The sequence below is a fragment of the Ursus americanus genome, chromosome 13 (genome assembly GCF_024610735.1).
Source record: "Ursus americanus isolate L20-20 chromosome 13, mUrsAme1.1.p, whole genome shotgun sequence".
Lineage (NCBI taxonomy): Eukaryota > Metazoa > Chordata > Mammalia > Carnivora > Ursidae > Ursus > Ursus americanus.
Window position 1 is genome coordinate 35,048,245 of NC_142139.1, and position 13,749 is coordinate 35,061,993.

Genomic DNA, 13,749 nt, shown 5'->3' on the forward strand with positions numbered 1-13,749 from the left:
ACTCTGACTGCCCTCCAAGCACCACTCAGCCGGGACTCCCTGCCATGCCAAGAGCACCCAGGAGCTCTGTCATTTTTTCACCTTTGCTCAAGATAGTCCTTCTATCAGGAATGTCTTTCTCTCCTCCAGAAAACCTGACTGTCTATTTATCCTTCAACTTGCTACCTCAAAAGTTTCTTCCTTGTGATTGTCCCCGGAACTCTCAAAATTAATCTCTCCTTCACATTCACTCATTCACTTATTCAACAAATAATTGTGAAGTCCCTGCAGCATGCCAGGCATTGTTCTAGATCATTCTAGATTGAACCACATTGAACAAAACAAAGGTCCAGCCTTCTTGTAGCTTATATCCAGTGGAGGAAGATAGATGTCACACAAAACTTTAAAAACTAATAAATCATAGAGTAAGCCAGAGGGTGATAAGTGCTACGGAAAAAGATACACAGCAGGACAAGGAGGTTTGGAGGTAACGGGTAGTTTCAATCTTAAATAGAGTGGTCAGAATGGGGCTTCAAGGAGGTGGTGACATCTGAGCAAAGACGGAAGAAATGGGAAGTTGTTCAGGCAGCTACCCCTGGGAGAACGTTCCAGGTACAGGGAGTCTCTGTGAAGTCCCTGATGTGGGGACATGTGTGTTCGTGACACAGCAAGGAGGCCAGTGTGGGCAGAGTGGAACAAGTAAGGGTCAGAGCAGTAGGAGAGGAAGTCAGAGAAATAACATTAGAGAGAGCGAGGGAGGGGGGAGAGAGAGGGTGGCTGGGAGTGTGTGGTGCGGCAATGAGGCTACCAGACCCGCACAACGCTGTAAATTGCTGAAAGGTCTTTTGCATCTGGTGAAATTGGAACTACGGAGGGCTTTGATATGATGCGACTTACATTTTCAAAGGACTCTTCTGGCTGCTATGTGAAAAAGAGGCTGCAGACACAAGGGTGGGGGCAGGGAGACCAGCTACAAGGCTGGAACCCAGGTGAAGGATGACAGTGTGAAGTTCAGCTCAAGGTGACCGCCCACGGTGAGAAGCGGCCAGATTCTGTGCATCTTCTGAATGCAGAGCCCACAATCCCGTGTTTTGCTCCTATTGATTTTATATCACTCTAAATTACCTGTCTACTATCTGCGTATCTTCTAGAAGGTAAGTGGTGGTGTTCCTTGGAGGCAGGGATGGAGTTTTATCATCCACATCCCCCACTGTGCCTAGCACAATGCCTGGACCCCAGCAGAGTTCAATGAATGTTTAGGGACTAAGCCCAAACTCCCCATTGTGCCAAGTTTTGCTATATAACATGCTGTTTCTTTTCTGAATAGAAACAGCTAGAACTAGTAATGCATGAGCTACAAGCTAATACATTGATCTTCCCATGGTATTTAGAGAAGAAATGTCACAAATGACAAATTCTCTTTCACTAAGCTAAAGTTCTGCAACTCCTTCCTGAGATTCTTTATTAAATTATCAAGAAAATGTAAAATATCAAACGGAATTTGCTGAAAAAAGGCAGATAGAATTGAATTTTCTCTGTTAAAAACAGTCTGGTTCCTTGTGATTTGCCACATTTCCTTCTTCCCACTCGATTTCAACATTTTCCATCTTTGCTGAAACCGGCAGGACCCTGAGCTACTCATCTCCCCGATGGCTTCTCGAAGAGATGCTTTTTACCAAACACCAAGCAGTCAACATCAATTTCAACAACAGGGCTAATTTTAAGTTCCTTTGGCAAACCACCTTTCCTGATTTCAGTTTAAATATTTCATCCTTTAGAAAAATCACATGGGAACGATCCTGTAAATAGTAAGAAAAGTAAAAGATTAAAAATCACTACAATAAGAACAGTTGACTTATCTCCTCAAAGAGTCTCTTTCTCTGATCTTTATTGACACTCACTAAATGAACACAGGAAAATAAATGATTCAAAAGTAAATACTTCTAGGTTATATTTTTGTCATATGAGAGTAGCTCCAGATAGTCAAGACTGGTCTAGAACCAACGTGGCAAGTGTCGGAGAACAAGGTACAGAAAACCAGGGTTTTCAGAACCACAAAAATCATAACCACTTGCCCAGGCTTGTCATTTTACTGAGACTATGAAATACTCTGAGGGGCTCCCTGCTGGGATTTTGACACACAGCTACCTACTGCTAATGCCAGAGCCAAGAACCCAACTCTCACAACACCCGGCCAGTGCTTCTCCGCACAGTCCCACGTCACCATCTGCCAGGTGCCCTCTGCACGGCAACTTCTGGAGAACTTGGAGCAGCTGCCCTCCCATCCCCAGTCAGCCATCCTTCCACTCTTGAAACAGAAAGAAGCAAGAGAATTCTCATAGATACGGACGGTGTTCACTCCTTATCCTGAGATACACCATTAAGAGGTAAGTATCCTTTATTCCCATACTCCAACCTCTCCATTCCCTCCCTGCAACTTCTTTCTTGCAGCGGTCAAAAACTGATTCAAATGCCTCAAGATTTCAGCACTTCTACTGGCAAAGCCCCAAAGGCAAAGCTTAATTTCCCAGCCCCTCCACAGCCTCAGCAAGGAAGAAGACTCTCTCGCCAAACGTGCTGAGGTCGTGAGTACATCAAAAACGCAAGTTGCCCATTCAGGCTCTAATCCTATCAAGCAGTGATAAGGAGATCTGAACATTCTTGAATGATACAAACAGCTGATATCCACATGGAGAGCAACTTTCCCAACCTTTCCAAAACGGCAGCCCCAAACAGCAAACAAAGCATTTCTTAAACAGACCAGTTTCCGTCCTACAAGATCCCTGGATATGTCTCAAATACCCAGTCCTCGGTTCTTTGCAGACACCTCTGAGATCCACTCTCTTCTGGACTGCAAGAAAACTCGGGTACATGAAGCATATTTTTAAACTCCCGATGCTCTATTAGTCGCCTTTCTGAAGACGCTGCTCCTGAAACTGAGTATTACTAGTCAAGTAATCACCCAATAACGCTAACGCGTGGCCTAGGAGCAGCCAGACCAGACAGCCGAGGAGAAGCATCTCTGAAATTACTCTGGCATCCCGTGAGGTCAAGCGAAAAGCGGGAGCAGCTTTCAGAGAAATGAATGCCAGAGAAGTGGAGACCTGCAGAGGCCGTAGAACAATCCTAAGAGGCTCACACCAGCACGCTCTCAGTTCACAAAACAGCAGCCACAAGCATTTTCTCCCACAAACACGGATTCTCTTCCCCCTGCTGGGCTGCTCTGTATTTCACGTTGGATCTCAAGCGGGAGATGTCCTTGAAGGCTGCACGGGTCCACTGACGGGGAGCTCCCCGTCAGCGGGGTGGGCAGGAACCTCTGGAACCTTCCACAGGACATTCTGAGGAAAGACGGTCTCGCTGGCGAAGCTCAAAACAAGGCATTCCTGCAATCGAGGGGATTACTTTGTTGGACACCACGAACTTTCAGAACAAGCTGGGCTTGACTTCGGACTCTCTTTCACAATTCGAGAAGCCCCCGGGCAGCGAGACAGCTCCACCTTCCTGTCTGTCACCAGCACGGAATCGTGGCACCTCCTCGCCGAGCCCCCCACACACCGCGCCGTCCCGGAAACGCTTCCTGCGCACCCCGACTGTGCGGTTCACAGCTTTCCCGACTGAGGCTCCCGGGGAAGCCTCTAAGCGGCCAATGTAAATAACTTCCTTCTAAATACATTATTTTTAACCTCCAGAATAGGAAGCTTATTTCCATGGCTAATTTTACAACAACCTATGTCTCTGACAGCCAGGTTCACACTCATTCCTGTCAATTTTACACAACAGTCTGTTTGGGTGTTTTTCACTTTAAATCATAAACTCAAAGAATTAAGAATAGAAATGGTACAATTACAGAATGAAAATATGCTGAATAAATTTTGTTTCCATGTGGTGAATATTTCTCCTTTGGGGAAAACAAAACAAAATTCCACTACCTAACACATTTATTTATAATTCAGTTCTCAAGCAGAAAATCGGTAACTCGATATCCACAACTCTTGCTGCATTTTTTTTTTCAACTCACTTCCTCTTCGGGTTGACAGTTTTAATCAGATGCTTTTAATTGGACAAATACTCAACTCAGAAGATCCTCGATCAGAAAGACAGGGAGTGAAAAAAGGGGGAAAAAATGCAAGACAGAGATACCTATTAATTTTCATGCCTTTGGCTGAGGTTAAAATAAGTGGAGATGGAAATCGAGAAGCCCCGTTTCTAAATCGACCCACCACCCATCCCACCAGTCGGTCTGCTGTGAATCTAACCAGAGGGTTTGAAGAGAACAAGGTGGAAATTCTTAGGACTCGTCTGGGATGGTATTGATTCATGGCCAGTCCTCTGGCAGTCAACACCTTCTCTTGATAACAGGTGTCTTCACTGGTATCTCCCAACTAACCATCAGGCTCATTTTCATCTAAAAATCTTCCAGTGTCCTTCCTTTCCAGCTAACACACATTGATAGCTAAAGATCTATATTTAATTTTAAGGTCATGCATCCCTACCCTATGAATCACTTGTACCTGTAATACCTACCTCAAATCGGACAACCAACTTTTCCACACAATTTTATACAAAAGTGGTGTGTAAAAAAAAGTGGCTTGAGGAGCTCTGTATAGAAACTATGAGCAAAGCCAAAGCTAATAATGGACTTAATTCGACAAACATCTCCTGAGCATTTACTATGTTCAGGGAGCTATTGTCTGCGAGAGGGAGCCCCAGGATGTAGCAGTCTCTTGCCCAACGGCTTGCAATCATCAGGGAGCCAGGGCTGCCCAAGCGTCCGAAGCACAATGGCTGGTTCCATCACAGAGCAACCGAGCAAGAGCTGTGTGTGCATAAATCAATTCCAGTGGTGCAGATGGCTTTGGCAATGGACCTCGAAGGGATGAAGATGACTTTCTCAGATGACCCTGGAAATTCAGGTATTGGAGGGCTTGCTCTTCTCAAACTATCAGGCAGGAAACAGCCCTGTCATGGAGTAAGCTAACATTCAGGTGACATACGTTAGCGAAACTAACCTCATGAACTGGTTTTTATATTCTTAATTCTTCACATTTAAAAAACAGACCATCTATTGATTTATTAAAGTGCAGATTTTACCAATTTTCTTAACCATACCCATTCGTTTTGAAATCAGACCATTAGATTATGAATGCCTGAGGCGGGACCATAAGTTGGTCATTTTCATATTCCTGCTCGATGCTCTGCCTAGAGTAGGGGAGGGCCTCTGTATTGTAGTGACCACCAGGACTGCATGAAGCGACAGGTAAGGCTCTCAGCCCTTGTACTAAACCCAGAGAGGGGCACGATGGAGCTTGGATCTGAGAAGATGTCAACGCACCATCAGGGCTCTCTCTCTTGTTGCTTCTCGTCTCTTCTCGGAGGTTAGCCTCCTCCTCTCAGGCCACCTTCCCCTGGAGGCTGAAAACCTGGCTTCACTCTGGATCACTTACCACCTAGAGAAAGGTCTTTCCCCTTGGATGAGCCTGCTGGAGGTCAGGTTCCGCTCTCTGGACTTAACACTGAAGCCAGAGGGCGGGTTCTACAATTGGCTTAATGTGAGTCACAGAAGAAAGAAGAGGGAAGAGGCACCAGGAAGACAAGGATGACCTCTGTAATGTTAAATAAAGGTTTGGCATGCTGCACATTAGGCTGTTCTGAACCGATCTGATGATTTTAAGCATAAAACATATCCTCATTTAGGCCGGTCTTACCTGCCAATTTTTAAATTGTCCCTCTGAAGCCGGAAAGCCTCAGCATGTTCCCCACACCAGTTTGCCTGACACTAAGAGACCTCTCAGGGGTTTGGGGCTCCAAGGCCACAGTGTGAGTGAAACCCACGGGCGGGCAATTGGCCCCACGGGCCAGAGCCTCAGGGATCACAGCGAAATACCACGATGCCCAGGGTACCCAACTGCTGTCAGCAGGGCCAGAAGGAAAATTTAAGAACAGCTAGTTATTTAAAACTGCCAGGGTGGAGAAGACAACCAGACTCCTGTCACCAGTCCAGCTGGGGAAAAGGTGCCGTGAGGGCACAGGGGAAATGGGAGGAAGTCTGGAGAGGATAAGAGTCCGCAGACTGAGATAGCACCAAGAGGCCCTCTGGGTCAAGACACACATTTTGCGCACAGCAGTATTTTCCAAGTGTTGTTGTAAATGTCCACGAGTAAAACAAAGGTAACACAAATGAACACATCACTCCTTATCTTCAAAGAGAGTTGCCAACGGTATCTCAGCCGGTTTCAGTATTCTTATACGAAGTTGCCAGATCTTCCAGTGACCGAGGAGCTACCCAACCTCCTCCATCAAACTGCCCATCTCTTGGGACTCCTGGGTGGCTCAGTCGGTTAAGCATCTGCCTTTGGCTCAGGTCATGATTCCAGGGTCCTCGGATCAAGCCCCGTATCAGCCCCTTGCTCAGCTGGGAGCCTGTTTCTCCCTCTGCCTCTGCCTGCTGCTCCCCCTGCTTGTGCTCTTTCTCTCTCTGGCAAATAAATAAAGAAAATCTTTAAAAACGAATAAACGAACAAACTGCCATCTCAACACAAATGTTAGCTCCTCCATCCCTATGATTGCTTCGACCAAAAACCCTGCAGCCAGCCTTGACTCTTCGCTTTCCCTACATGCCTCATCAAATTCATCTGCATATCCTGTTGGTTCTCCCTTCCACATGCATCCCAAATCTTGCCACTTCGCACCATGTCTACCATTCCCGCCCCGAGCTACAGCGCTGCCAGCCCTCACGAGGACGATGGCAGTAGCCTCCCAGCTAGCCTCCTACTTCCAATTCTTGCCCCACTATGCTCAGCCAGCCTCCAAAATGGCTTCTCACGGTTCTCAGAATGACATCTAAAACCCTTACCTTGCCCTTAGGGTCCTACATAATCTGTATCCCTCTGACCTCATCTCCTACTCCTTGCTAGTAAATAATAAATACATATCAAAATTTCCCCCGAATAGCCACAGGGATGACTCCTTTACTTCCTCAGGTCTCCCCTCCAACAACACTGTTTATTAGAAGAACAGCTCCACGAGAGAGAGGGCTTAATTTTGTTCACGGCTGTACGCTCATCACTTAGAATGGGATGGAGCACAGAGCAGGTGCTCAGTTATCATTTGTCAAATGTATGAATGAGAGAGAAGAATGCGCTTAACAATCAGAAAGGCAGCACTTGTCAGTCTTGGAAATGAGAACGATTTTCAAAATTACAAATGATAATCCTATTTTTCTCATGTGAGTCAAACATGAAATAGGGAAAAGAGCTTGTTTTGCAAACTTTTCCACCAGTCTCCCTAGTGGCCAAAAAAAGAGAAAAACACCCCAGGGGAACCAAGGACCCAAGCTGAAGCCCCCTCCAGGTAAGCCCCAAATTTCTTTGGACTCTTGGCTTAACGTGCCATGTGAATTCCACTTTCTACTCTGTACTACAGCCGGGCTTGTTCTTACTAAATACTACAGGGGTGTATCTCACAAACCCCTGAGGGTTTCTTCTCTGCAGGGATGCAGCACGTTTCTCTGATTTCCACCTGCTCTGGAGAAACATGTCCCCTATGTGGGGAAGCAAGGATCTATGAAAAGTATCTAGCGCAGTGTCAAGAGCTCACTAAAGGCTGGCTACCCTTGTTACTATTCTTACTATCAGAAAACAGAGAGTACTAGTCCTATTGCCCCTACTTCAGACAGAAAGGCTAAATCACAGAGGGTAACTTCCCTGGACCACACCATGGATCTGTAGGAGACCAAGAACTGTAACTCTATTTGCTAAATTTGAATTTTGTGTCTGAATTAGAGATGGAAAAGCCTTGGAGCTTTAGTCCATATGGCTAGTCTCTCGGCAGAGGCTTAGATAGGGCCAGCGATTAGCCCATGGTCCCATGGTTGATTTACGAACATAGACAGGACTTGAGCTCAGATGTCTCACTCCAAAGGCCAGGGCTTCTACTACTACATCATGGTATAATCATCATGAAGTGAACGAGTGAATTCTAGAACCAGCCCTGGAACACAGGAGCCTCCCAACAAACACTGGTTGAATGAATGAACAATCATGCATAAAGCACTAAAAATGTACAGGGTGCTTTATTAGATGCTTTAATATTCACCAGCAAATGTGATCCTCACAATGCCTTTATGTGGTAGACCATAGTCTCTTCATTTTACAGACCAGGAAACCAAGATTCCACAGGTTCATGGCTTACCCAATATACACACGTAATGAGAGACAAAGCAAGGTTCAAGCCCAAATCTTCCGGAAATCGAAGAGTACAAGTAGCCTGACAAAAAAGTGATTTTTCAGGTAACCAAAAAGTACCACAGTACCTTCAAGTAATCAACATTTTAAGCTTTATTTTGTTGGGATTTCAAAATACATACACTCTCAGAGATGAGTTCCCTCCTTGTAAATGTGTGGCGTTTTGGCTGCCGGAGCTGTAGTAACCATCACCCGGCTTATTAACACTGCGTGCAAACCAAGGATGAAAACCTAGTGTGGAACTGTGTCCCTGTGAAGAGATGGTCAAGTCCAACCCTCAGGACTTGGGACTGTGACCTTATTTGGAAAGATGGTCTTTGCAGATGATCAAGTTAAGATGAGGTCATTAGAGTGGACCCGACTCCCCTATGACGGGTGTCCTTATACAAAGGGGAAATGTGGACACAGAGACAGACACGCACGCAGTGAAGACTGCAGTGACACTGTCACGCCAAGGAAGAGAGAGGCCTGGAACAGATCCTTCCTGTGTCTTCCTTGTGCCTCTGCAGGCACCCTGACCTGGGACTTCTGGCCTCCAGAGCAGTGAGACAATAAATTTCTGTGTAGCCACCCAGTTCGTAATCCTTTGTTGCAACAGCCCCTGAAAACTAATATACGTAAGCCTGAATGAAGGCCTGAGGCATTTTTTTTTTCTGGATCTGCTCACCTCCGGCTTCTAAACTGTAGCCTTGGTTAGTGCGGTAGTTTCTGTACAAGCAGGCTATTACCGCACAAACTGACCACCCTGCTGCTCGTGTGAAGTCCTCTGAGGCTTCGAGGACTGTGAGCAGACTGTGAAGTTATTTTTACCTACCTCTACATTTTAACCAAATTTTGTTCAAATGAAAGATCTGGAGAAAGACATTAGGGAAGAGAAGGCTTCTAGGACTAGAGGTACTTCAAACTCTCCGGACAAAAATACACTCATCACTACGTATGTTGTGGCAAATTAGTAAGAAAGGGATTGTTCAAAATACGGCGTGAATCCACGGGCCAAAAGGCCAACCTGGAGACCAAAACACTCCTGGTTAGTCCACGGATTGATTACTTTGCTCCCTTCACCCTTCCATGCACCTCCATGTTACAAAAAGCATATAGAATGTGTCCCCTCAAGCAATCAGGAGTAAATTTACCATGGCTACCATGGCGTTATCAGAAAAATTGTCTGTTAAGGCTGATAAATCGGTCGATTATCTGCTTCCTTGGCTTTTATTTCCTCTCGTATAAATGTTTTCATCCCAACATTACCAATACCTGTTATAAGATGAACAATATATTACCAAACCACTGAAATCACCAGGAAATTCTTAATAGATCAAAAAAGAACTTAACTACGAAAAAAGCCCTAATAACATAATAATGCACTCTGTCGTCTATGAACAGCACTCTATAGAGAGATAAATGGCTACTTATTGAAATCTTAGCTTATACATAAAATGATACATTTCTTCCCAGGCACATTTGCCAAGCACTGACATCACGTACCTTGTAATGAAACAGATTATGCTTATAATCATTCTGCCTGCCAAAGGAAAATTTCACACAGTAAGTCCTTTATTTACTAAAAATGTATGTCTATACTGGAAGAAAATGGGCCTTTGGGGATGAGAGATTTCCCAAAGGAGAGGAGATGGAATTGCTTTTTATTTAGCGCTTAAATACATATAAAACAAAAGCTGCAGAGAAAGCAGCTCCCAACTCCCCTCCCCCCATCCCACCACATTTTCACGAAAGGATACTGGTGTAATGAATTGGGAGAGAACTTTTTTTTCTTCTTTTTTTTTTTTTGGATTAACCACACAAACCCATGACACTGATTACAAGGACAACCCTAACTCAAAGTTAACTTTAAACGCTGATTTAGGCCAACAACTTTAACCTGTACTCTGACCAGGCTTTGTGCCACGGCTGCTATCAAGTGATCAAATGTATTCTTATCCATTGTCTCCTTTTATTTTCCCTGCCCACCTTCTGGCACACACACAAGACATGAATGATGCCAAAGACAATGAAAACAACAAATATCACAACCAACCAACAAACCTGGGGCAATTCCAAGGGTCCCCTGTAGCTAGATGACCCTCACCTCAACAACTGGGAATCCTATGGTTTCACCCACCTAATTCTCTTCGAAGACTCCCAGGGGTGGGAGCTTTGCACGGGCTTGTCCACTTGGGGTTTCACCGAGAAACCTTCCCTAGGTCTTTTACTCGAAAGACCTGGCACTGCTTCCTAGCCACCTATCCCCGTGAGCGATGTTCCGCAGGGGAAAACATCCATGCCACTCCCCCAACAAAGCTCAGATGCTTCCGGAAACACATCAAGTGTTAAGGATGACATTAGGAAAATGTGCTTTACTGATCCCTGCTTCAATGGAGGCTCATCGAACATTACATCAAAAACTAATGATGTATTATATGTTGGCTAATTGAATTTCAATTTTTAAAAAATGAAAATAAGCATTTATAAAAATAACAAAAAATATAAAAAACAAATGGAGGCTCAACTCCAAGGCAGAGGCTCAAGACAATAAAAATCCCTCTGGCACGCATAGGTACGGCCCCAAAGTGACCAGGAGCGATTCACACCACTCATACTCTTGTTCCTCTTGTTCTGAACCTTTGTTGGGGGTGGGGGGGGGTCTATAAAATGTACTAATTTTGCATTTAAATGTGCACACCACTTCCTTTGCATTTTCTAGGACTTTCAACTATAGGCAGCCCTTGGGCTGCAATGTTTCCTGCGTATTTGAAGAACTTAGTTAACTAACCTTTCTCCACCAAAACCTGGTATTTGTAAAGAAGGATGAAGAGGTGTTGGACCATTTAAAGAAGCTCATTTGAGGAATACAAGTTTGAAAAGCTCTTTGATGTAAATATGCTCAACTAATCAGGCTTTGTTTTTAAATCTACATGTTTTGAAGTTACTTAGAGAAAGCCAAATTCTTTTGGTATTTCCACATTACCGTCAGCAGTAGTGAATCCAATACAGCAGGGTCGGCAATCTTCTTCTGAGAACGGACTGACAGCAAATATTTTAGGCTTTACAGGGCACATACGGTCTCTGTCCCATATTCTTTGTTTTTTGTTATTGCCATTGCTTATTTTTTGTCTTAACAAAATTGTTTAAAAATGTAAGAACCATTCTTAGCTCAAGGGGCTGCACAAACCAGGTCAGAGTTTGCTGACACCCCCCCCCCCCGCCCGCTCGAAAGAATAGGTACTTCACTTTTTCTTTATAATAAAAGCAGAATGGTGCTTAAAACAATATTGGAAATTCAGATACATGACAACAAGCTTCCTCATCATCTTAATCCAACCACCTCTGTGAGTCACTGAGCACCTCTGTGCCTCGGTTTCTTCACTATAAAATGAGGGGTAAGAACAGACCAGTGATTTTTAAACCATAGCGTCAAGGAACCCGAGAACTCCAGGGAAGGCATGGTAGCATGGATCCAGCCCTACCTCCTGCCTTAGCACACATCTAAGCAGCACAACCAGGCTTTGCTCTCGTCTACATACTGGAGCTCCCCTTAAACTCAAGGGTTCCACTATGGTTTTTTTTTAAGTTGTGAAAAATACTGTATTAAATGATCTCAGGAATCCTCCTGCTGTCAATCTTCTATGAATCCATTATTGGATAATCAATCCTTTTGAAGTCATTTTACTGGGAAGTGTCAGGTAGATAGGAAATTATTTAAAATCCTATGTTGAGGTATTTAAAGAAGAGAAATAAGAACAAGAGAGTTTCTTCTAAAGGGCCACCTGTACTTATTTAGAATGGTGGAAATTCACCAGACAGCCCCACCAGAGGGTTCCCGGTCCCACAGATGAGGGCTCCGGGACAAGCAGAATAGTTTAGCAGTGGAAAGAGCTCAGAGTTCAGACGCAGGGACCTGGATTCCCGTCTGAATTTGGAACTTACCAGCTATATAACTCCTCATGTTTAATTAACAAAAACCGGGGCCTACTAAATACTAACCCACAGAGCGGGTGTTAGGAATACGGAGATGAGCCAGACAGATGTGGAACGTTCTGCTTCCCATCCCTCCATCCCTCATCTGTAAAGCAGGGTAGTAACACCTATTCCCTCTCCCGTACCTTGTGGTCCTGCAGAGATGGCAAAGCATTTGTAAACTGCAAAACACAGACAACGTTAAACTAGCAAACTACAGATCTCTTCCTTTTAAGTACATAAAATAAATGCAACATCAAGAATTCACCAAATTAATAAAATAAGGCCGTGATAGGTTTTGAAGAGCAAAAAAACATTTCTAGAAGCTGAAGCAACATGACAAAACAGAAAAGGCACAAGCTTAGACACCAGACACTCCCACTCTGCTTCCTAATAGACCCACCCAACATCCATCCACGGGCCTATTCTCTCCTTTATAGAATAGGATACCTAAGACCTATTATTTCACGGGGTTATTGCAAAGGTAAATCAGAATTATGTAAGTAAAGCATCTGGCACAGAGTTAGCACTTAGTGAATAGTAGTGTCCCCTTGCCCTCCCTCCCAAGCACCTAGAAATCTCAGATGAGAGAACATGAGGTTTCAAACAGTAGGGCTTACCTCAAAATTGTTGATACTGCTACCCAGCTCTATATCATAATCACCTCAACCAAAGAGGACAGGAAACTTCTGGTTGTTATGACCATGGAATCCAGATGTAGATTATGCCCAGTCATCAGGAAAATCTTACAGTCTTGGCACAGTTTGAGGACAGAGAGCGAGCACCAGCCAATAGCTGAGGGGAGACTCTCCAGTCTGGAATGTGCCACAGACTTCCAACCACAAAAGTTCTCTCTGCACTTCGACTGTGGTATCCCCCTGTGGTGCGGGCCATGGCCTCTGCTCTCCTCGGCAAGTCTCCTCCGGAAGCACATGACTTTCCCGAGGCATCTCTAGGCCGCAGCCATGTGAATGTCTGTGGCACTGTTCATCACCTCCCACCCAGCCCAGCTGTACAGTTTAGGCAAATCATGTTCTCATTTCTGAGAAAGGATGACAACAGATGTTCTCCAAAGTCCCTTCCACCTCTAAAACCCTTTGACTATGGGACCCACTCTGAACTTCATTCGTTCAACTCATTCATTCATTCAACAATGTTAATGGGACGCCGCCTACTTCTTTGATCCTGTGACCCATTCTTAATTTCATTCATTCATTCATTCGTTCAACAATATTTGACCACCTAGTATATACCAGGTACTGTTACATGCAAGAATGTACAAAAATGAATAAGAAAGAGTCCATGCCCTTAGAAAGCTCATGGTCAATGAGGACATAGAGGAATAAGGAATTACAATGTAGCATGGGAGGTATTATGAGAGCCTGATGGGAGCCAGTGGAGATGCCTAATTCTGCCCAGTAGGTGAGACAATAGTCGGGGAGGTGGGGAAGCAGGAAAGGCTCCCCCGAAAACTGAGTGCTAATGGATAAGTAGAAGGTAATTGGGCAAATATGATGGGTTGAAGATATCACAGAAATAGAGAGAAAGAATTCCAAAATAAGGAAATACA

The 13,749-nt window shown here is 44.5% G+C and overlaps 1 protein-coding gene across 6 annotated transcripts in view; it reads right to left on the bottom strand.

Moving 5' to 3' along the window:
- The window catches only part of ZNF827 (zinc finger protein 827), a 165,515-nt gene that overhangs the window by 135,814 nt on the left and 15,952 nt on the right, over window positions 1-13,749 (bottom strand). The gene's annotated exons all lie outside the window — the stretch shown is intronic.